A 24,725-nucleotide genomic window follows, 5' to 3' on the forward strand; every position below is an offset into this window, starting at 1 on the left:
ACATTCAAAACCTGTAGACTGTGTGAGGGGGCATCTGGTCAGGTGGATGGAATCACTATAGACCACTGCAACTTGACCTCCCCACCCCCCAGGTCTTGTTTGCCCTTTAAGGATCAATGTTTGCCCTTAAAGGGAATTGATCAAGTGACATACAACTTCCTTGTCTCCCTAGTTCCATCTGTAGACCGAGCAAACAAACAAAAGTAGAAGGAAGAGCAATGCAAAAACTGAAATACAGTTTTGTGCTATTCAATATAACACTAGAGACATTGAAATGTAACACTAGAGATTCATTCATGCATTCCCATTTTACAACATTGCTTGAGAAAATCTAATCAGATGGAAGTGGCATTTACATACCAAGAGCTCCTAAGAAAGGATCAGCTGCTAGTAGTATTGAAACCCTGTGTGTATATGAACAGCACCGTCAACTTCTGTATATTAACATCATGACATTTGTTCGTATGGTTGTGTGTGCATAAAAAGGGTAAAGGCCGGTGAGAAGAGAATAAGATAGCTGGTGCATTAAAAGGTGTTATCATAGATTACATAATCAAAGCATGATTGCTCTATACTCTAGCTGATCACCATTGACACATACTGTAAGTGAAATACCATATTTTCTGACATTATGCAATTCAACAAATAGAAGGGCAGCTCTCACCATTCTGTTTTCCCAGAGCGTCTTTGTGACTAGCTACATTTGGAAAGACAACTGGATCAAGGAAGGCAGTTCTGTTTTTGAAAATTATATTTACAAAACCAAAATCATTTCCTTTTTTATGGTAGTCAAGAATAAGTAGGCACAGAACACAGAAATGAGCATGTGCTATTTTTGGTCCTACATTAACATTTTATTCTGTGTATGCCACTTAATATTTTTTTAAAAACAGAAAAAAAGCATTTGCTGAATGCAAGTCAGCATATTTATTAAGGTTGAAAAATGATATTAATGTGTTGGGGACTCTTTGTCAGGATGATGGAAAGGTTTAAAATTGAAGTAGGTTGTTCTCTTCATTGTATGCCTCCTTTCCAAAATACGGTATTCCTCCCCTCTCAACTTCCAAACACTCAGTGACTTTCAAGACTTCATTTGCTTCTGCAAAACAAAAACTATTACCAGAATCCTGCATGACCTCTTATGTTGCATAACCTTCCATGTACCCAGCTGCGTAGCTGAGACACTTAATAAACCTCTTTGTAGTTTGTTTGTGCCTTCAAGACCTTTCCCACTTATGTCAACTCTATGGCGAACCTACCATGTTGTTTTCTTGGCAAGTTTCTTCAGAGGGGTTTTCCATTGCCATTCTCTAGGGCTGAGAGAGTGTGACTTGCCCAAAATCATCCAGTGGGTCTCTGTGTCCAAGCCAGGATTCAAACCCTGGTCTACCAGTGCAATTCTCAAACCATTGCATAGTCCAGTGGGATTTTGAATGACTCTCTTCCTACTGATATTCTCATTTTATTACAGAGAAAGCTCAAAACAGCATAAAAATAATTCCCAGAGTTTTCCCATCCAGGCAACTTCCCATCCAGGACACTGACAAGAGAGCCCAATGTTCACTGGTGTGCAATGCACATTGATGTGTGATGCATATCATTGTGTGATGCATATTGGTGTTCAGTGCACATCAGTGCACAGTGCACATCAGGCACTTTTCCAGCTGTGTTACACAGTAATCTAGCAGCAGCCTTCTTCTAGATACAGACATTATGCTATTGTACAAATCTAATTCCCACATACATGCGTTCACTTATGAAGACATAAGGCCCCAACAAGACTCTGGCAATTAATATTGGAAACCATTCCTCTCTTTCTCACAATCTGAAAATTTGAACTTCACTTACTGGAAAAATATTGACAACTATTCTAATAAAATAAATCCAGATAAAGTTAATTATCATAAATTAAGCTGTTTAACAAACTTGACAGATCTACTTTCTATCCTATGCAATGATGAAACTTTAGTCCTAAATAAGATGGTTTCTATTATTCAAGATATAGAGATGTGGAATTGCAAGTTGCCTGGATGGGAAAACTCTGGGAATTATTTTTATGCTGTTTTGAGCTTTCTCTGTAATAAAATGAGAATATCAGTAGGAAGAGAGTCATTCAAAATCCCACTGGACTATGAAATTGCATTCAGTATTAGCAAACTTAAAATATTTTGTTTTAATATGAAAGGAATCATGTTTACTATGGAGTTACAATGTATACTGCACATATTATTTTTGAATATGATCACTAACAAATTCAAAGGAGAATGACTTGGATCCTCTAGTCTCAAGTACAGACCTCTTCAATATGTGTTGACTTGCCATTCAGTAATTGATTTATTGATTATATATCAATTTGGGATTATCCAATAAGAATTAGGCAATTATAGAATCGTAAAGTTGGAAGAGACCACAAGGGCCATCCAGTCCAACCCCCTGCCATGCAGGAACTGTCAATCAAAGCATCCCCGTCTGTTTAAAGACCTCCAGGGAAGAAGACTCCACTACAGTCTGAGGGAGTGTGTTCCACTGTCGAACAGCCCTTACTGTCAGAAAGTTCCTCCTATTGTTGAGGCGGAATCTCTTTTCCTGCAGCTTGCATCCATTGTTCCGTGTTCTAGTCTCTGGAGCAGAAGAAAACAAACTTGCTCCCTCCCTCCTCAACATGACATCCCTTCACATATTTAAACAGGGCTATCATATCACCTCTTAACCTTCACTTCTCCAGGCTAAACATCCCCAGCTCCAAAAGTCATTCCTCATAGGGCATGGATTCCAGGCCCTTCACCATTTTAGTCACCCTCCTTTGGACATGCCCCAGTTTCTCAACATCCTTTTTGAATTCTTGTTCCCAGAACTGGGCACAATATTCCAGGTGGGGCCTGACCAAAGCAGAATAGAGTGGCACTATGACTTCCCTTGATCTAGACACTATACTTTTATTGATGCAATCTAAAATTGCATTGGCTGCGTCTCACTGTTGACCGAGGTTCAACTTGTGGTATACTTGGACTCCTAGATCCCTTTCACATGTAGTTTCATTCAACCAGCTATCCCTCATCCTATATCTGTGCATTTCGTTTTTCCACCCTAAGTGCAGTACCTTACATTTCTCTGTGTTGAATTTCATTTTGTTAGCTTTGGCCCAGCTTTCTAGTCTATTCAGGTCATTTTGAATCTTGATCCTGTCCTCTGGGGTGTTAGCTACTCCTCCTAATTTGGTGTCATCTGCAAATTTGATAAGTATTCCCCCAATTCTGTCATCTAGGTCATTGATAAAGATGTTGAATAGCACTGGGCCCAAGACAGAACCCTGTGGGACCCCCCCCCCCCCCCGGTCACTTTTCTCCAGGAATAAAAAGAGCCATTCTTGAGCACCCTTTGGGTTTGGCCGGTCAAGCAATGTAACAGTTACCTTGTCTAGCCCACATTTTACAAGCTTATGTTGCATTGCAGAAAGTTCCACCTTCATGCTCTTCCAAAGTCAGCAACCCCAACTGTCTGGAGACTTGGCAAGAAGCTGATTTCACTTTTCCGTTGACAGGTTCACTGTCCACCAGTGTACATGTAGTTTTGGACTTCAGCTCCCAGACTGCTGGTCAAACTGGCTGGATCTTTTGAGAGCTGAATTTCAAAACACCTCTAGGACCATAGTTTAAGAACCAGTATTCTACAGATAGACACTAGTGTCGCCTTTGGCTTTCTGCCAATCTTATTGGGATTGGTGGGTTTGAGTGGGATTACTCACTTCTGTCTTGCTACATGTAATAATCAGCTCCTCAATGCAAGGATATATACTGTATCTCCAACCCACTACTATTTGTTAATGGCCACTGTTTAGCTCACTGTTGTTATCTGTACTTTTGGCATTTCTATTCTTTTTGACACCACTAACTATAACCCCCCACCCACAAGCACCACCCAGAAGGTATACAGTGCTTACCTTTTGAGATCAGAATAGGGCAAGGTCTGTACATATTTTACCAGCTCCTTTATAAAATGTATCTGTGTGATCATCCAACTACATTTGTTGATGGTCACCATTAAGATAAGGTTCACTACTGTTTTTTTCTTGCTTGTATTCGATTTCCTCTCACTCCTTGATTAGATCTTCCACCTTATCACCTCTCCAAACCTGTTGAGGCATCACTGTCTGCATGTGAAGTGAGCTACAGTCCACAAAAGCTTATGTCAAATAAAACTTGGTTTAGGAGATTATCACACAGCGTTTTCCTTACATCACATGTGATGTAATCTGAATGGAACAAATGTTATCACACAGCCCTGTTCTCATTCAGTACTCATCCCACACCCAGTCCGGCCTTCTCCCATTCCTGGTCAAAAACAGGAAAATTCCGTTCATAGCTGACATGATCACTTTTGGGCCATTCTAGGTGCTGTGTGTGTGATAATCCTACTGGTCTCAATCCATCCTTGTGTTCTGATTGGTTGGGACTATCCCCTCCCCTCCCATCTTAGAACATCCCTAAACTCTACTCTTCTTCTGGTGATGACACAAGGAGGGTGACACAAGTAACTTTATTTTTTCCCATTGTTTTAATTTTTTATGTTAACAAGAAAAAATGCATGCTCGTGACCAAGACATTTTGTGGCGTTCCTACAAATGCCAACATGGGGGAAAGGGGGTTTCAGTACTAGAAACCTCACAGCAACATTATCCATGCACAAAAAAGGGGCATGTTACAAATTACCTGACCACCATTACAACTAGAACAGCAAAGGGTTTGTGATAGCATTTGTTGTGATCACATTAACATTGCGCTATTATGAGTCAAATGTGCCAACACCTTTTCCCATATCATTAGTTTACAGAGCATTTCTGGGATGTGATCAGAACGTTATGTACACTAGTGCAATAATTTCCTTAGTCTTTCTGGTGCCACCATACTCTTTATTGCTTTTCTGCAACAGATTAACACAGTTATTCTCCTGGAAGTTTCTGCATATCTGCTCCCCTCTCTGAAGGCAGGTTGTGACTGGAAGTAATGGCTGGGCTGAAATCTAAAAGATGGTCCCAGAACTTACAGTATAACTTGTAACTCTTGTTAGAAGACTGGTGGAGAGCACAAGATATAGAGATGGAAAAGGGTGGTATTCTCCAAAGAGACTTCACACTAGACAATTAATAGCTATTGTTCTGTCCCACAATTAGCTCACAAGCAATTATGGACACAGTCCCATCTTAGTTTCTTTTCCCATCCTTTGTTTGTCTCACATTTCTGAGGAATATAAATATTGGGCCAAGTATAAATAGCAAAGCTCATTCACAATACAATTCTTGACCAATATAGTAGCCTACTTTGTATAACAGGAATATACCTGGATGAAAGAAGTGAGCCAACATTGCATACTTGATTATAGCCAGGTGCCAACCTAGTTTAAGGATACGAGGAGGTGAGACGCCTGTTATCCGAAAACATAACTCCCAAGCATGGTTGCCAGTGGATGAGCAAGACGTCTGTGTTTTCTGGTTCAGCACATTTCATGGCTAAACTTGCAGAGATGGTCTTGGTGCTGGCCTTGAAATACCCCAGGTTTTTCATTCTGGAGAATCATAGTGCAGAAATTGCTTAGTGATAGGTGACTTAGGAGTTCATGCCCTCCAAGTCAACTATGGGAATTACACGGAGTATTTTCAGCCTTATTTATTTACCTATTTATTTACAGTACTTGTTAATTTATTTGGATACACACTCTCAGAATCTCCCCTGAGATGTTCTGAGTTGAAGTCCAAAAGCTTCTCCAAGCCCTGGATGCCAAACTTTGGAATTAATTTGCAATGGAGTGTGGAGACTAAGACTGAAGTGGGTTATGCTTGAAAGTTCCTCTGAAGAAAAATTGCATTTGGTCCCAGTATGAAACATAACGCATTTAAAACCTTGAGGTACCTTCCTTCCTTTACCACAATTGGTGCCCCTCCATCATTTGTTTTCAATATTTAAATGCAAAAACATGTTTGACCCAATTGATTAAAATATTACTGTAGCCTTTTGTAAAATGTAGAGCTATAGGCACTTTCCATCATTCTCACTGAAACTTTGACCCATTTCTAAAAATCGTAGACTGCTTTCATCACTGTAGCACATAACAATAATATAATGCAAATTTTAATAGGCAATTAATGTTATTATTATTAGGTCATCCATCCACTTTTGTTCATTGATGCCTTTTCTGCTTGTCTGCCTGTCATCCTGAATAATAGATCCATGGGAACAATAAAGATGCCATGCTACAACAATGAAATAATCAACAAGTGGGGAGCTCAGCTGTTGCCGTTTTCAAAAATCTCCACATTTTACAAGCACAGACAGTATGGCCTCAGGCATACTGCTTGTTATCGGTCCTTCTCTAAGCTGAAAGATGGAGAAGATGGCTAAGTGGAAGCCTGAGCTTTACTCAATTGCTATTATCAATCTTAATATAAAGGAAAAAACAGCCCAATTATCTCTTGTGGGAAATGAATCAAGTGCATTTTCTCAATCAAGAGTTTCCTGTGTTCTCCTTTCTTGGAGAATTAGTCCCTATTGATAAGGCCCAGGTGAAGAGTTCCAGAAGCAATTAAAGGAAGTGTTGTACCTCTACGCCATACCTTGATAATATTTCTTTTTGCCTCTTTTCACTGCATTTTTATCAAGTCCTGGAATCAAAACTAGGTGCATTTGAGATGGTGCCTCATAAAGGGAAGCTGCACTTTGCACTGACAAAGCCTTGATCCAGCTGCACTTCAATTAGCAGAGTGCAAGACTCCTGCACAAGCTGCAGCTGTGTAGATTAAGGGAGAGGGAGACCTCCTTACAAGGGGAGAGTATCTAGGGGGGTTCTTCCACTGTTTTGTACCCTTCACAGATCCCTTCCCGCATTGTTTGCTATATTTTCTCCTTCCACTGGCAGTCCCTTGACCATAAATATGGCCTTCAGATAGATAGTCATCTTCAGAAATAATGTATTCAGTGAGCCAATCAGATATGTCAGGGCAGACATTGCTTCTTCGATCACTGAGATTTGAGGCTTAACCTCATCAAATGTTTTCACAACAGAGGTCAAAATGTATATGGCTGCAGAATTCCTCCCACCCTGATATCTGAGACCTGGTTCTGACATCAATTGATTCATCTGGATGAAATCCACAAACATGTCAGGACGACAAATTAGACACTCATTGATTATTGATTTTCAAAACTGGTTAACAGATCTGAGGGTGAGTTCCTTTTGGAAGGAATGTACATTAAGTGATAAGTCCATATCTGTCCAAGTATCACATTAATTGGGGCAAAAACTATAGCCTTTATAGTTGTAGTTTTTCTATTCTGCATATTTATTATTTTTCTTTAAATTTATCTTGTTAACTGTAGATGGTAACAGAAGACATTTTGCTACCAAAGGCAAAGGTCAAGCTGGGGCCTTTTATGGATGGAAGCTGACAGGAATCCAGTCAAACTTTATGACACAATGTCCTCTGCACCACCTGAAGGCAGCAGTTTAATTTGGAGAGTGCAGGACAAGCCATATAGCATGTATAGCTCTATCTGCCAAGAAACAGGAAAGGCATGAGATCTCAAGAAAAACTGGATGGCCAGCTACCATCTCCTGCATTTGTTGGCTGAGGCACCTGCTACCCTCTGCCCAATGGTAAAGCCAGTGCTGCTCAGATACATAAAGTGTACAGAAGCCAAATCCAACTGCAACATACGTTTCTGTTGATCTCAGTGACTCTTGAAAGATATATAGCCAAACAAGTACTATATGATGAGCAAATAAAATACAGAAAGGAGGGAAATATTCAATGATTGCATATGTGATTATTAAGAAAGTCTCAAATCCACAGGAAACTAGTCCTGAATATTGGTTTGAGGTATTAAGGGTCCAGCTCATCCCAAGTATAAAACCCCAAAAGGTCTGGCTACATTACATCACAAACTATGCATAGCCATTTGAAAACCATTTGATAGCCTTTTGGCTGAAGAGTGGGGTATAAATACTATAAATAAATTGAAAAATTGAAAATTAGAATGGAGGGTTTGTTGATACATCTAACAGAACTTCCCAGTAGGCTTATGTTGTATCAGCTGAGCATGATAGCCATGACCTGTTTTAAAGATGATCAAAAGTTAGAAAATATTTCAGTTTTAAGACCCTCACAAAAGACTCAGGTAGAACATATCCCCAAAAGGATCCAAGCACAAAAATTAGGAACTAGCCCACCCAAGTAAACTGCATCATGGATGGCCCCCACTGAATACATTGTAGTTGCAGTTCAATTGCTTTTATGAATAAAGGCCATACAAGATTTAAAGCAGTGAAGATTGTTTGTTTGTTTGTTTGCTTGCTTGCTTGCTTGCTTGTTTTTATGTCCACTCTGTTCAGATATAAAGCAAGATAAATATGAAAATACCAAATACAACTACTGCTTTTATGTCTAGTGTGGCATGAAGCAAAGTCCCATAAATTATTGTCTTACCTTTACCTCTTTCTGATTAGATTCTTTAGGAGCACAGAGTGATGCTACCAATAAGTAGAATGCAGCAGGATTCTATCTAGAACTAAGTGCTGTTCACTGTCTTTAGAAATGACTGAGATGAAAGAGCAGAGGGGTGTACATCAAATTTGTGATGGCACCACACTAGGGGTGGGGGGCAGGGGATGATACCTTAGAATACAGGGACATTTTCCAAATGAAAGTTATAAGGTGAAGAACTGGGACAAAACTAACAAAATGAATTTCAGGGAAATATTAGTGCAGAATTCTGTATTTGCATAAAGAAAATGAGCTGCACAAATAATACAGTGTGAATGATACCTGGCAAGACAGCAGTGAAAAGATTCTAGCAAAGTGGCCAAAAAAGCTACCACTAGGCTGTATCAACAGAACTACAGCCTCCAGACCTTGAGAAATTCAGCTGAGATATTGTGCCCAGTTCTGGGCACTGCAGTGCAAAGACAGAAACCCACGAGTTGAAACATGTTATTAAGTTAGCTGTCTTCAAATATTTGAAAGGTTGTCACTTCTCATTGGACGAATTTGTATTCTATTACTCCAGAGGGATGAACAGATTCAAATTACAATTTGAACTGACAGGTTCAAATTACAAGAAAAGATATTTTGACTAAATATTGGGATGGCCTTTCTGTTGATACAAGACATTTTACAGCAGAGCAGATAGCCCTGGAAGACCTTCATTTGAGGTCTTTAATTAGGATCTGGATTGTCATCTCTTAGGATGCTGTAGTAGTGATTTCCTACCTCAACAGAAGATTGCACTAAGGAAATTACTACATGCAGCTTTTAAACCACAATTATACCTGGAAGAAAATGGCTTTGGCAATAATTGTCACATGCCAATGCCTCCAACCTATAACTGCCACATCCCCCAAACACAATCGGCTTGTCCCTTTTCATTGATGGAGAAGCCTGTCATTGAATTCTCAATAGCACAAGCCTCCAGGTGTGAAACATTGCTCAGGGGCAGTTGTGTTATCAGCAGTCATATGGTGACACTGTTTCTCCTCTCCCTTTGCCCCCTTCTCTATCACTATTCCCAAGCAGCCCAATTGCCCTATTTTATTTTATTTTTATTTTCCCATTTCTTTTATTTATTCTTTTTTATTTATTTATTTTACTTACACTGCATAGCAGAGCTCCAGAACTGTGTGTGTTAAAATTAAAATACCAGAAGGCATTCTGGTTAGGGCATAAGGTGGGAGGAGTGTTAAAGCAGACTCATGAAGAGAGTACATGGTGACATCAGTCCTAGTCAACCAGTTCTGAAGATGTACAATATTGAGACTCTGTGCATGGTACGTTCCCCCTCCTTTTTTTTACTGATGCAATTGCTGCAAGAGTAGAGCTCATGCAGTAAAACTTGTAAATGAGTGAATGTTTCTTCTCTATGATTCTATCACTCATATCAGTCCTAATTGCAAAAAGAGAACAAAAATAGTTTTTTGTGGGTTTTTCGGGATATGTGGCCATGTTCTAGCAGAGTTTCTTTCTGCTATGTAGTTGAGGATGAGGTGAAATAATGACATCAAGGCTTAGACAGCAGCAGGTGGCAAATCCAAATAGGTTGCTCCATATGGCTAGTGCAACAAAGAACCCTCCAGGCCCAGCTAGTATTCCAGATTTAAAAATATTCCTCATTTCCCACAGAGCCTGTGTCAAACCAATATTTCCCTACCTGGCACCCTCTAGATAGGTGGAATCCTCTAGATGTATGGAATCAGGACCTCCACCCATGGCAATAGTAGGAATGGGAGCTATCTTGCAACCCATCTGGCAAGTGTCACATTGGGAAATACTGTGTTAAAGTCCTCTGAGCATGGTTTCATAGACATTCACTGCAGAGCTGTTCATTTGTTACAAAAAGTGTTTATTAACTCAGGTGCTTTGTCTGTGGGAAGAGGCGGGTGTTTCACCAACATCATATAAAAAAACAGTATGTAGTCTCCTCCTCCATTTGAGGGTCCCTATCTCCATACTTCCTTCACTTGGCCTCCATACAGCTTCCCTGCTATAAATACTCATGGCCAGATATTTTCCAAATTCACATTTCCTTTACTCTTGGAAGTTACTACCCTTGTGCCTCAGCTCTGTTCCTAATAGAAAATTTTTAAAAGACAGATGCAACCTATTTTTGTAAAATTGTAAGCAAGGTGAGGTGAGGAGAATATAGAAATTTGGGTAAGACAGCCATTGCTACAAGGAGATTAATGACCCATGTATGTTGCAATTACGAAACAAAAAGGGATTTTCAAAACCCACACAACCCTAAAATGGAAATAAGCAAAATTATATTAAAGCTGGTATGGACAACATGAGCCCCTCTAAAAGTTAAACTGCAGATCCCATCATCCCTCATCATTTCCTCTGCTGGCTGGAGTTAATGGCAGTTGCAATCCAAGAACACTTGGAGACCCAATAATTGCCCACTCTTAATGAAAGGAATCTCCAGATTTGAAGTTCCAGTTCCCTGCAGAAATGCCTCCTGTCTTTGATCCTTCCTGATCACTTGCAGAGTGTCTGTTCATGTAGCCCATCATCAGGCTGTGGAAGAAAAAAACAGAGCATCCATCCAGTCTGGCTCCCACTTACTGGCACAATCAAAGACATGAGAGAAATAACATGATGACAGCTTCCTCACTAACCCACTCCAGCCCTGCCAGCAAGCTATGCCAGAAGCCTTCAAAAGAGGAAGCTCCAGTATTGAGAGTATGATACGCTGTGGTAATGATGCATGTCCTGATTGCTGTCCTCTTTATTTTAAAGCAAGTGTACTGCTTTTGCTAAATATTCTCTAGCACAATGCTCTCATTTCTCAGCCCTGCAGTAGCAAGCACAATGAACTAAATCTCAATTAACATTGACCTCAGCAAGCAAGTACATTATAGCATTGAAATTTCTAGTCTGAATGCCATTTTCTGGTACCCAATCGCTAAATGTATCTGTGGTGTCAGTTATTATTGGTGCTTACCCTCTCTACATGGCTTCATTGTTTACTTTGGTGTAACTGGGTATTCCTTCTGCTTCTCAGCTCTTATATGTCATTTTATTATCCCCACAGGGTTTTGTCTTTTGCCAATTTACATTCTCTTAAGCATTGTTAATTTGGACAATTTTATCATTCTCCACCATTGTCATAGCCTTTGTCACCTCTTCTGTGTGCATCAGTAGTTACTCAAGGTGCTGAATAAGCACTGGCTGGCTGAAAATCTATGGGAAGCCTCAATTAGAATAGATGCTATGAATTGAATCCATTGTTGAATGGTGGGTCATCACTTGCACAAATCCCTTTAGTTCAACAGGTCTGGGACTACTTTTACATTTTGGCTTCTGAGTCCTGAAGTAATGAAAAAAATGCACTCCATCACAGATGCTACTTTATCTTCTGCCCTCTTTTCAATGTTGCAGCCTCTTGATTTTTTAACACTGTCATACTGTTAATTCCTGTGGATCATTTATCATCCAGCTAAGTATTATTGGTATGCTCTTCTCATTTACCCCTTCCATATGTAAACATAATAGGGCCTTGTTGTTGTTGTTGTTGTTGTGTGCCTCCAAGTCATTTTTTACTTATGGCAATCCTAAGGCAAACCTATCGTAGTGTTTTTCTTGGCATGGTTCTTCAGAGGGGGCTTGCCATGGCCATCCTCTGAGGCTGAGAGAGAGTGACTTGCCCAAGGTTGCCCAGTGAGTTTTTTTATGCTCAAGCAAGGAATTGAACCCAGCTCTCTGGTCATAATCCACCACTCAAACTACTGCAGTATGCTGGCTCCCTCTTCATTGGGTAAAAGTATTTAAAATTACTTTTTAATTTGCATTCTCCAGAGTTGTAGTCCAACACTCAAACCTCTACAGCATGCTGGCTCTCTCCAGTATGGTTTAGATTTTACTGTTTTGGAGTTCCACTTCCAGTAGCCATGCTGGCTAGGGGGACAGTCAGGAGGGAATATGTAATAGTGGCATTCCATTGTACCCCAAACATCCATACACTTTTTCTATGTTTTAATCTGGGGAAAGGGGAATTAGCTATCCAGCTATAAGATACTGAATGAGAATTAGTATTCCTTCTGCAGCTGACAGTAGTGTTGAGGGAATAACTGGATGCTTTCTCACTAAAAGCATCCTTGAATTCCTTCAGCTTCAGAATATTTAGTAACACCATTTTAAGTACCTTTCCCAAACTTTGTTTTTTCAAAAAAAAAAAAAACCAAGAACACAGGACTGACCCAATTTTTGTGATGTTTCATCTGGAGTCTTGCTGGCTCATCTAATCATTATTGCCATGTACTAATCGGCTTTTAAGAGAAAGAAAAGACAAAACACTGTATTTCCAACCTATCTTTCCATTTTATTATATCAGCACAATCGGGACTAGATCCTCAGCATAAGGTGGGAGCACCATCTACCTGCTTGCTACTTCTTAAAAGTGGCAAGTAATTGGGCTTCTATATTTCACATTTCAGCATTAAAATTATGTACAGTTATATCCCTCATTTCCTCCAAAAAGCTCAAGATAGATTGTATTTTCCTTTCCCCTACACATAAACACACATGGGGGGGGGGGGGTGTCCTTGCAACAACCCTGAGAGATACCTGAGGCTGAGAGATTCAATCACCCAGTAAGATGTGAGGCTGAGTGGAGATTTGAACCTGGGTCTCCTCGACCTGAACCTGACTCACTAACCACCATGCTGAAAAAGCTTTCCATGTTGGAGGAGAGAAATCTTCTCCCTAAATATTAAATAGGTGTAGCATACATCTATGTTTTTGCCTGCTTATATTCTACTCTAGTTCATTAAAAATATGCTAAAGTGCATTGGTGCTACTCTAAATCCCAGGGACGTCCCACTGTTAAATATTTGGCATGTTGAAAATCAACCATTTATTCTTACACTGAGCTAGTTTCTAATCCATGGCAGCACTTTCCCTCTCACACCATGACTACTTAGTTTCCTTTAATAGCCTCTTGGGAGGGAATCTGTCAAAGGATTCTTGAAGAAAAGTATAGATAAATTATATCAACACATTCTCCTTCGCTTATTATTTTTGCACACTTAAATAACTCTTCTATGCTGCAGTGGAATCATTATCTTTAAGGGAAGATGTCTTGATTTGTCCCTGTGGTACTATGTTTATCTAAATGATTTAAAACTCTTTTTAGTTATTGTTTCACCTCAATTAACTGATACTAAAATAATCCTTATTGGTCTTATGTGGTCTACAATATCGGCAGTTGCTATGTTTCAGTCTCCATTATGCCCACTGACTTTTCAATAATATTCTTATGCTCTGTAGCCTGTCAAACTCGGGGCTGGTTCTAGGGATATAATTCTTCACTATTTTTTTTCTTCAATAAATTGATGAGTAATTTTATGATTTTCTTCCCTCTGCAATAAAGTGTTTGAAAACCACACAGTCATTTGCAATTTGCAACTTATTCTGCACAAAATTCACACATGGGTGATTTGAACAAAACCGGCATTTTCTACTCTTGAAACATCTTTTTCTGCACACAAAATAATATTTCTGTGTAGAGATGTTATTTTCTGTGCAGACAACACTGTTTCTTGAACAAAAAATGCTCTTTTGTGCACAAAACAACCATATGCAAATTTTGCACAGAATAGGTCTTGAACTGTGAAGATTCTCATCAGTCCACAGCTCTTCTTATCAGGGTTTGTTGACACTCATAAAGCATTTTTCCAAATACTTTTGAATAACCTTTCCATCCCTAGAAGTTAATGTGTTATTGTGTTATAAGGCCAACACAGTTTTGACCTGATCACAACTATAATCTATTTACACTGCCTACCTTCTTTTCAGTTTTCTGCCTCAATCAATCCATCTGAATTTCCTCACCATACCCTTGCACAGATGACTTGTTCTCTATTTAAGCATATTCCTCCTTACTGCCTCTGATTTTCCTCTCCCTCAGCTATTCAGGATCTCTAGTCCAATGTAACTAATAGCACAAAAACAACTATGCTGATTTGGGTTCAGCCCCCTCCTTGCCCCATTGTGCTAAAAGCAACCAGGAACACAGCTTCCATGCCACTATAATGGCATAGAAACAGAAATGCAGGCAGTGATCCCCAGTTCAGTGGGGTAATTAAGTTCCTCTAAGGTTTAGGCTAGTTTTAAAAGACCTGTGTGGAGCGCTGAGCCTGTCTTGGGTTTAGGCTTCAACACTTTGGATAACTGCTTTAAAGTATGAGCTGAAATATGGATTTGGTTCACCTCCTCATTCAAATGGAAGCCAACTCCTTCCACTGGATCCCGATCCAAATCACTGGGATGGGAAATTAACCTCCGCCCTCCTTCAGTATTCCTGAAAGAAGCATTATTCCACACCCACAAAACACACACACACATATTAGTCTTGCCCAATATTATTAGTATGGGGACAGGGTTAACACCTCTCTATCCCAAAAGCTGTGTGGGTGATTATACACACATGTGCAAATGTGCATGTGTGAGGACCTTAGGAATTTCATTGAAACAGTGCAACTCTTGGCACCATATATACGTAGTTTACAAATGCTGGAAGATTTTGATTTGGAGGTATTATTCAGTCTATAACATATGTTTGTGTCTCTCTGTTTGTGTAAAGAACATTTATGTTTATTCTCTAAGGTTCAAACTGGATATAGTGCCAATAATGATATGTGCAGAAACACAGAGCTGTCTGAAATGTGTAGAAATGGGGATTGTTTTCAAATTGTTAAAAACAAAAGTGTTGGTTGTGCAAAAACTCATGAGGAGTGCAGTCCTTCTTCAACCAACAGATCACCTGCCAACAACTAAATGCTTTTGTCTTCAACTGAGCTCCAATCCTAGAAGCCAAAAGAAAACCTCTCAGGGAATGGAAATACACTCCTCAAGGTACATACCCTACTGCACATGGAGCTGGGCCTCATCTTTTTTACCTCTTTTATATGATGTGAGCACCTATTTGGTTTAAACCTATGAAACTGATAACATCACATCAAGCTTGGTACTATGCAAAAAAAAAAAAGTAGCTAAATTCTGGAAGTTGTATACTGCAATTTCCAGTCCTGAGGGGAAAGAAATAATTATGGATGGTGCCCTATTTAAATCCAAAGCTATGAAGGAGCTACTATTCTGTGATAGCATACAACCTTGGAGAGTGCCTCTACTTAGGTCTGGATAGCAGGCAAACATCAGAACCATGGACAGGACACAAGTGCTAAACTTTACAGGAGGAGTGAGAAATTTGGAGGGAGCTCTGGCCCAGTCTTGTTGGACTACAATTCACAATAGCCTTACCCATCAAAGGCAATAGGGAGAAATGCTGGGAGCTTTAGTCTAACTGAAACTTTAGGGATACATGATTCACACCCAAGCCTTAAAGATTTTGTAGTGTTCAGCAGTCTGATGAGCTTAAATAGTTATTTGGAAATTAAGAGTTGGGTATTCTAGTGATGTGAGTAATTGCATTGATATTATCACTGCTGGTTGTGAACAAGGTAGTTTCTGGGAGGCCAGGGTTTGAATCCTTTTTCATCCATGGAAACCCACTGGGTAACCTTGGAAAAGTCTTGCTCTCCTGGCCTAAGAGGAACTCAATGACAAACCTCTCTGAATAAATATTTGTAAGAAACCCTGTGATAGGTTTACCATAGGGTCACCATAAGTCAGAAATTACTTGAAGGCCAACAACAACCACACGTATTGGTGGAATCTGCCCCATCACTTGGCAAATGGTTACAAAATTCTGAAACATACTAAAAACTCACATGCACAGATTGGCAATATACTTGCCTGTAAAATCACATGCACAGCTTGATAATATGTTTGACTGTAAAATCAGTATAGGATATTTGTTAGAATATTGTCCTTAGAGGAGCCAATTTTATGTTCAGATTCCATTCAACCATTAAACTTATAAGGCAAGTTCACATGCCATGACAAGCCATGGTTTGTGCTAACCATGATTTGTTGTTTAAGCCACAAATAGTGCAGCAGAGAAACATACATCATTCCCATTTTATTTTTAGTTTCTCTCCCCCGCCCCATTCTTTTCTCAATTCCTATTTCAGGGTGGCAACCAGTCAAACAAGTCAGTGCCAAGCTACAGTTTTGGTTTTCAACATCATAAGAAGCTATAAACAAACCTGATTCATAAACTGACAACAAACCATGGGTTCAGTTTGTGATTTTTGATTAATTCTCAAATAACAGAGCTTTTTTTTTAAAGCAGAGATGTTTTTGCACAGTGCCAGAGCTGAGCCAACCACACTATGTCTGATCAAATGTGACTGGGTGACTATTAACAAATATCATCTTAGCCCAACCTACCACACATAATTATTTTAAGGATAACATGGACAGAGGGCATATACATCACCATCACATTGGTTAATAATGGTATAAAAAGGTAATAAATAAATTGTATGCTTTTTGAAGTAGACACCCAGCATTTGATGGATTTCTGCATTTTAAGTGGGTTTTCCTTCACTCTTAGCCATGCCTTCATTTCTACCTTAAAAACCAGAACATTTCAAAGAGACTCAAAGAGTCAGCATACAAGAAGGGTGAAAAGGAAGGGTTAAAACTAAATCACAATGTTTTAGTCAAGGTTTGATATGCAGAATCAGAGGAAGAGGATCAGGTAAGCTTGGGAAGAAGCAAGGCTGATAGAACAAGAGCAAGCAGGGATCAGTAGATTCACATCTGAAGTATTCTAGTGTCAAGGTACTGAGACATTTGTAGCCTCTTCACACTGTTCATGACAGTTGTGTTTCCCCCATTTACACCATTATTTTCCACAACAAACACATAAAACCTGAAGAACAGATACAGAGCCTTAAATAACCTGTGTCAGGGAGTCATTGCCAATGTTGTCACATGACATCATTTTATTTTCCAGGGTTATGTCCTCGTCCTTCTCATTTTATAACCACAACCCAATGCAGAGTTAAGAATGCTTAACCACACTGGACTGTTGCCTGCATGTTTAATGTGGGAAGCACCAGTAAAACACTTTTGCTTATGCACGGTGTACAGAAAGCTGCCTTATCCAAAGTCAGCCCTTTTGGCCTATATAGTCTACGCAGACTGGCATCAGTTCTCTAAAGTTTCAAACAAGAGCCTTTCCTAACATGAACTGGAGATATCAGGAACTGAGCCTGGGACCTTCTGCAAGCAAAGCATATGCTCCACTGCTGAGCTATGGCCCTTCTTATGCATGCATTGCAACTGCCACCCATATGTGCCACACTTCTGTTCCTAGACCTGCTGAGTGCTGAACAATCAGGGATTGCTCATTATCACAGCTCCTAGCCTGGCTGCTGTCAAGCTTCTGTAGCATTTCTTCTCCCCTATGGCTCAAAGCACAGTGCTGCTCTTCTTCACATGCCTGGGTTTTATTTTATTGGAATACTAAGCAGCTACCAGGCCACCAGACTGGCTCATCCAGCAAGTTCTTGAAGAGCCCCCCCCCCCCCCCAAAAAAAAAGCCACCACACACACTTGGTTTGTATTCTTTTCCGCCTTCTCAGAGTGAAAGAGAGCGCATTCAAGTGGAAATGGTTGGAGTGCACTTAGAGGAATTTAGCCAAAAGGAAAAGGATAGATGGTGGTGGCTTTTTATTTTTTATTTTTTTATTCCCTCAAAAAAAAAATCCTCCAGAAGTTAAAACTGTTTTAATCAGCTGAAAAACATACGTGGGCTTTACAGCTCCAAGACAGCTTGCACAGGCGCCGATAAATGCCTATCGCTCATTTGCATACGCTAACAGCTACACTTTAATCAGCCTCCTAATCCCTGATGGTATTAATGAATTTTTTTATGCTCTCTCTCTCACACACACACAACCCCCCTCCCCCTTTTTTAGTATCATGTTTGCTAATTCAAAAATGATCAGCGGCTTCTGTGTGCCTTTTTTTATGCTGGAAATAATGGGTGAGCTCGGTACTCCTGTTATCCCACTCTCACAAATAATTAAGACTACAAAGGGTACAAATCAGTCTGAATGCACTGCACAAAGGCTCAAGCTATGCAAAGGCCCTTCTTTCTTTCTCTCTCTCTCTCTCTCTCTCTCTCTCTCTCTCTCTCTTCTCTCCATTTATTCTCTTCTTCTGACAAGAGGTGGGTAAGAAAGACACTCAGCAAGCTGACAAACTGGCCGCTCCCAAATATCAAAAACATACAAGCTATTTTAAGCATTTATGCCAAGAGACTAATCACATTTCTTTCCTTCATTGCATCTTCCTCCATTTCTTGTTGGGACTAGCTTTTGTCTTTGGAGGCAGAAAGTATCTAGTGTGTGACCTTCTAAGAAATGAATTCCCTCTTTTGCTGCTCTGCTTTCCATCAAAGGAAGGGATCACAGAACAAAGATAATGGCAGATTTACAGCCTATTCTAAGGCATGTTTACTTGGAAGTAAGCCTCACCAAGAGAAAGGCATTAATGGGACTTACTCTCTATGAACATTTGTGGCACCAGACAAAGGTAGATCTGGGAATGTTTTGTCTTGCATGCCACACAGAGGAGGGAAGAAACAATGCAGTGTAGTGATTTCAGTGTTGGACTAGGACTCTGGAGACCACGGTTCAAATCCCTGCTCAGCCAAAGAAACCCATTGGGTGGCATTGGGCAAGTCATATTCTCTCAGCCTGAGGGAGGCAATGGCAAATCTATGAATGAATCTTGCCAAGAAAAACCTAGGATAAGGTTGCCATAAATCCAAATCAACCTGAAGGTACACAAGTACAACAAACAGACTAGAGACTGAGATAGCTCTTCTTCCCTCAGGAAAGAATGTTAATGCATAGTCTGAAAGGATGTCTAGTCAGCCATGTTCCTTCCCATTGGACCCTTTTTTAAAGGTGCAGTGGCTTGAATTCTGTACTAGGACTCTGGGATATCAGGGTTGAAATCCCCTCTCTGTCTATGGGGTGACCTTGTGAAAGTCACATTCACTCAGGCACAGAGGAAGGCAAGGGCAAACTCCACTGAACAAATATTTCAAAGAAAACCCTGTGATAGGGTCTTCTTAGGGTCAACATAAGTTGGAAATGGTTTGAAGGCATATAGAAAACAACAACTCCAAAGTAACATCCTAAGCTCCATAAGCAGCCCTGTAGTACAACCATTCCTAACTACCCAAGAAGGAATTTCTAGAAAATGATACTTCAGGCTTCCCAGTCAACATCAACACTGATTGCAGATTTGACCCAACATGTCTTCGTTGCAAAGTTCACTGTATTCTTACAGCTACTCCATTACTGTCATGTGTATTATTGTGTGCAGAGGATGATCCAACTTTGATAAGCTCACCAAGCACTCTCCCCACCAAAATAAAAAACCCTACCAGTCATAATGAGTACTGGATCAATACAAAACTGTTTAACATGAAAGATAACACAATAACAAACCTCCACCATTTGCTTATTACAAGAGCTACCAAGTGACTTCAAAAACAGCCTATTGGGAAATGAGATGGAGGCAGGCTTAAGTCAAGCAGAGTCTAGAAAAGTTGCTTTTTAAAAATGACACTTCACAGACCATTACCACCCAGCACTAACATTGGCCATGTAGGCTAGAGGATTCTGGGAGGTGTAGTCCAAAAGAAGTGATTTTTCCAAGTTCTGAAGTTCAATACTGAATTCAGGCAATACATGATACCAGAATCCATAAATATGACCATACGTGACTAAAGTTTTGATGCCAACAACTGCCTGAATATATAATTTTGTTGGAAATATGAAGTACTTTTGAAAAATTGATGCAGTTTTGTGGAACATCATCCAAAAATGCATTTTCATTTGAAAAACACAACTCAGTTCCAGCAGAAATACAAACTCAGACTCTCTGTCATGTGCACGCACACAGATATACAAAACCTTTCAACAATAGTTTTTTGTGGGGTTTTCGGGCTATGTGGCCATGTTCTAGGAGAGTTTCTCCTGATGTTTCACCAGCATCTGTGGCTGGCATCTTTACTTGGGATTCTGTAGCAAAAAAACACAACTACCATCACTGTTATGACATAATTTTTTCAATAGGCTTTCACCATTTGGTTTCTTGCAGTGCTATCTGGTGCTTGTTTACTCAGAAACTAGCTCCATTGAACCCAATGTGACTTCCTCCCAAAATATTGTGCTTAATATTGCAGCATATGAGCTACAAACAGAGGTGATATTTGTGACTAAATGTCATTAGCTATTCCTAAAATTACATGGAAAGTCATACAGATTTTAGAATTATGCCAGCCCATAGCATGCAAAGCATCCCTAGAAGGAAATTTGGTAAAGTTTCACATTAAAAAAAAAAAAAAGAGTTGAAAATTTTCACCACTGGTGAGATCCAAATAAGTTTGAAGTTGACATCATATTTTCTTTAATCATAAGAGAGCCATAAGGAGACTCCGCCCTCCATAACTGCCATCCACCGGCCTGAGAGGAAGGAGACTCCGCCCTCCATAACTGCCATCTGCCGGCCTGAGAGGGAGTTCACCAGGCAGGTCCAGCTCCATCAGAACTAGTCTGGAAGAAGGAAGAGCCCTCCCTCCAATCCATCTGCCTTGGTCCAGGCCTCAGAGGGAGAGAAGAACCACTGGACCTCATCCCCTTTCCCTCCACCATTCCCTTCTCCTTTTGTTTTGTGTCTTTTAGATTGTAAGCCTGAGGCCGGGAACTGTCTGATTAAAAATAATAATTGTAAGCCGCCCTGAGAGCCATTAGGGCTGAAGGGCAGGATATAAATACCTAAATAAAATAAATAAATCCCATTCTTTGGAGTGTCTTGTTATCATTTCAGTTCAAACACACCATGTCAGGGGCTTTCTCTGCAAAGAAAACATCACACTATTAGTCTGAAGCAAAAATGCTATAATCAATTTGTGTATATGTTACAGTACAGTCTAAATTGTATACTATCCTTCAGGGGCAAAAGGATCAAGGTGGTAACTGACTCCTAACTGTTGTTGTTTTGTGCCTTCAAGTCATTTCTAAGTTATGGCAACCCTAATATTTACATATTCACAGAGCAAGATTTATTCAGAGGGGCTTGCTATTGCCTTTCTCTGAGGCTGAGAGAGCTTAAATTGCCCAGTGGGTTTCCACAGCTCTGGTTTCCCTGAGTCCTAGTGCAACACTCAAACCACTACAACAAAGGCTTAATACCAGGGCTTTATTTGACAAACTTTTAACCATAGAGCCTTGTTCAAATTGCAAAGTTCAACCATCTGAAACAATAATCAAATACAGTGGGCCCACCATACCGGTGGCCTAGCCTTCCACAGATTGGAGATCTCATGGATTGTCCCACTTTATATTAGTCAATAGTGATGCATGTATGCAGCTGCATTAATATAGGCATAGGTTTGTTGCCACCAATTGGTTAATATGGGCTCCCACTTTGTTCCCATCCACAAGGGAACCTCCTGTGGATGGAGGAAAAGGAAGGGGAGGGAAGGCTAGAGGGGATGGAGATGGTTATATTATATAAGGAGGAAAAGGAGGCAACAACAGGAAAAGTAAGAGTGAAGGGATGGAAAAGAGGTAAGAGCAGAGACAGACTGGAGTCTCTCTTGCCAACAGATGAATTAATCTGTAACAAATTTTTGTCCAAAGTTTAAATGAGTTTTCCAAGATGCCCAATCCTGGAGGCTATTCTTTTCTCTAGTACCGGGAGGAGTGGAGACACCATTCTGCCCAACCAAGGAAAATTTACAGAAAATTATTTCATTAGTGGCCTAATCACACAGAGGCCTAATAAATATGACTCAGTGTTTCAAATTATTATGTGGAAGGAACCCTTTTCACGTCATTCTTGGGATGAACGCCTGAGAATAATAGGCCTTTAGTGTGGAAAGAAGGAAAGAAAAAAGGCAAGACAGACTACAATGCATTTGAAATCAGAAATATTGATCAGAGAGTTAACATGTATGCTGGTTTAGACATTATATTGCATTATGGATTCATTCCCTTAATAACGTTTGAAAATAGCACCATTTTTTCTGTTAAAACAACTGCATCTATTCCATTTGGACAGTGTTATCCATTTAGTGAGCAAATCCTACTCACAGTTTCCCACTCCTTATAAAGATGGTTTCTGTCTATTACACATGCCTGTAGATTTCCCCTGGTATCTGTGTCATTGTCATCCATTTCTATGCAGATAGGCAGAGTGGACCAACACAATGTGGATCTCTTTGCTTACAGCTTCTCGTTTAAAACCACTGAAGCACCAAAGAAAAAAACAAAGAGATATTGTTAAAAGTTTACTAGCTTTGGACATCTGAAACATGCAACCTTAAGTACACTTGCAAAAGAAAGTAGCAAAGGACAGTAGCAAGAAGGATGTCAAAAAGGGCAACATAATGGCAAAAGACTTGTGAGCCAGATAGCTCATTGATAAAAAATGTGTACATTATAATCCTAAAGATATCAAAACCAATTCAGAGAAAGTTAATTATGCTTGCATCTGAAAGAAATCAACGTAAGACAGTTTTCTAATGTAGAACAATGATATCCATTTCAGAAATTGTGAAGATGCTGAACACGTGAAGAAAAGAAAAGCCTGGTCATGCCACTGACTCTATCCACAATCAAAGCTGTATAGCCTCTGACCTCCACAATTAAAGCTGTATACACAGAGATGCTCTTTTTCAGCTCTGTGGCTTTATGCTACTGGCCATGAGGCTGCCAAAGGCTCCTTAGGGGGCTGAGAGCAAAAATGTGGGAGGGAAATCCTGCTCCCCCTGTCCATCCCCAAGGAAATCCCAGGTGACACATGCTTTAGTTACATCCCATTTTGATCATTATGACACACTCTACATGAGGCTGCCTTTGAAGAGTGTTCAGAATCCTCATATGATCCAAACAGTTGCAGTCAAACTGTTAACTGGGGTTGGCTACAGGGAGTACACCACTTGTAATAGTTCCACTGGTTGCCACTTTGTTTCTGTGCACAACTCAACATGTTGGTTATTACTTATGAAGCACTATAAGGCCCAGATCAAAGTTATCCAAAGGACCTTATCTCCTTATATGCCCTTGCCCATGTCTTCAGATTCTGGGGGGAGGTCTGGTCCTACCACCCTGAAAGGTGTATCTGGTAGGAACACAGGAGAAGGCTTTTATAGTGGTTGCTGCCCTGTTCTAGATCTACGTTTCTACAGAGGTTAGACTGACACCTTTCTTGCTACTCTTTCATAGGCAGGTCAAGACCTTTTTGTTTCAGCCAGACTTGAGGGATGACTGCACAGGGGGAAAGAGCCCTGAGGGGAGTCAGAAAATTCCCAAAATATCACTTCAAACACAGAGAGACCATATTGCCTTAGTGAGGTTTCCTCTCTTTCAGTCTAGAGCTGGGAAAGCTTTGAAAACCTCTGCTCCGGATCTTTAGGGCCAGGTATGTCCACTGGTTCCATTGAGGGTGAGAAATAAAGGCTAAGGAGCTATTCCCATCTTTATAAGAATTATCCAAGGTGCTGATTTTGCAGCTAGAAAGCAACATCTTGGATAGCTCCCATATAGCAATAGCAAGTACATTGCTATACCACTTATCAGTGCACTTAAGCACTCCCTAAGCGGTTGACAAGTGTAAGCTAATTACCTCCAACAATCTGGGTACTCAACCTCAGAAGGATGCAAGCCTAAGTCGAGCTTGAGCCCCTTGGCTGGGATTGAACTCGCAACCTTACAGTTTGTGAGTGAGTGGCTGCAGTACAGGCATTTAACCATTACACCACCAGCTTCTGTAATACTGTAATGCCATACTACTGGTGGAAAACATCAAAGACTTGGAACAATTACTAAGGAAGATCAAAGAAAAAAGTGCATAGGATGGCTTAATACTGAACATAAATGAACAAAAATAATGATCACAGAGAATCTACATAAATTCAACCTAGATAGTGAGGAAATCAAAACAATTAAAGAGTTCCCCTACTTTGGATCAAACATTGATAAGAACAATGGCTGTAGTCAAGAAAGAAGAAGACTAGGAATGGGAAAGGCAACCAGGAAAGAACTAGACAAGATCCTAAAGTGTAAAGATATACAACTTAACACTAAAGTTAGAATGCTATAATAAATTATAATGGTATTATTATTTAGAATGTATAATGTGCTTAGGTGTCAATTAAAGCAGGATGCAATGATTATGTGTTTATGATCTGTGCAAAATAGAAGGTAGGCCTTTTGCTGCCAAAGAATTAAAAAAGAATTAAAAAATA

At 40.0% G+C, this 24,725-nt stretch overlaps 1 long non-coding RNA gene across 1 annotated transcript in view; it reads right to left on the minus strand.

The window, feature by feature from the left end:
* Positions 1 to 941: 941 nt before the first annotated feature.
* LOC149318301 (uncharacterized) overlaps positions 942 to 24,725 on the minus strand; it is a 35,407-nt gene continuing 11,623 nt past the window's right edge. Inside the window, exons 2-3 of the long non-coding RNA XR_016279808.1 lie at positions 22,570 to 22,724; positions 942 to 1,099 (exon numbers count right to left, since the gene is read on the minus strand). This is a non-coding gene — a long non-coding RNA (uncharacterized LOC149318301). The remainder of the gene's footprint in view (positions 1,100 to 22,569; positions 22,725 to 24,725) is intronic.

Source organism: Sceloporus occidentalis, unplaced genomic scaffold (assembly GCF_023333645.1).
Source record: "Sceloporus occidentalis isolate IW3139 unplaced genomic scaffold, rSceOcc1.0.p SCAF_2, whole genome shotgun sequence".
NCBI lineage: Eukaryota > Metazoa > Chordata > Lepidosauria > Squamata > Phrynosomatidae > Sceloporus > Sceloporus occidentalis.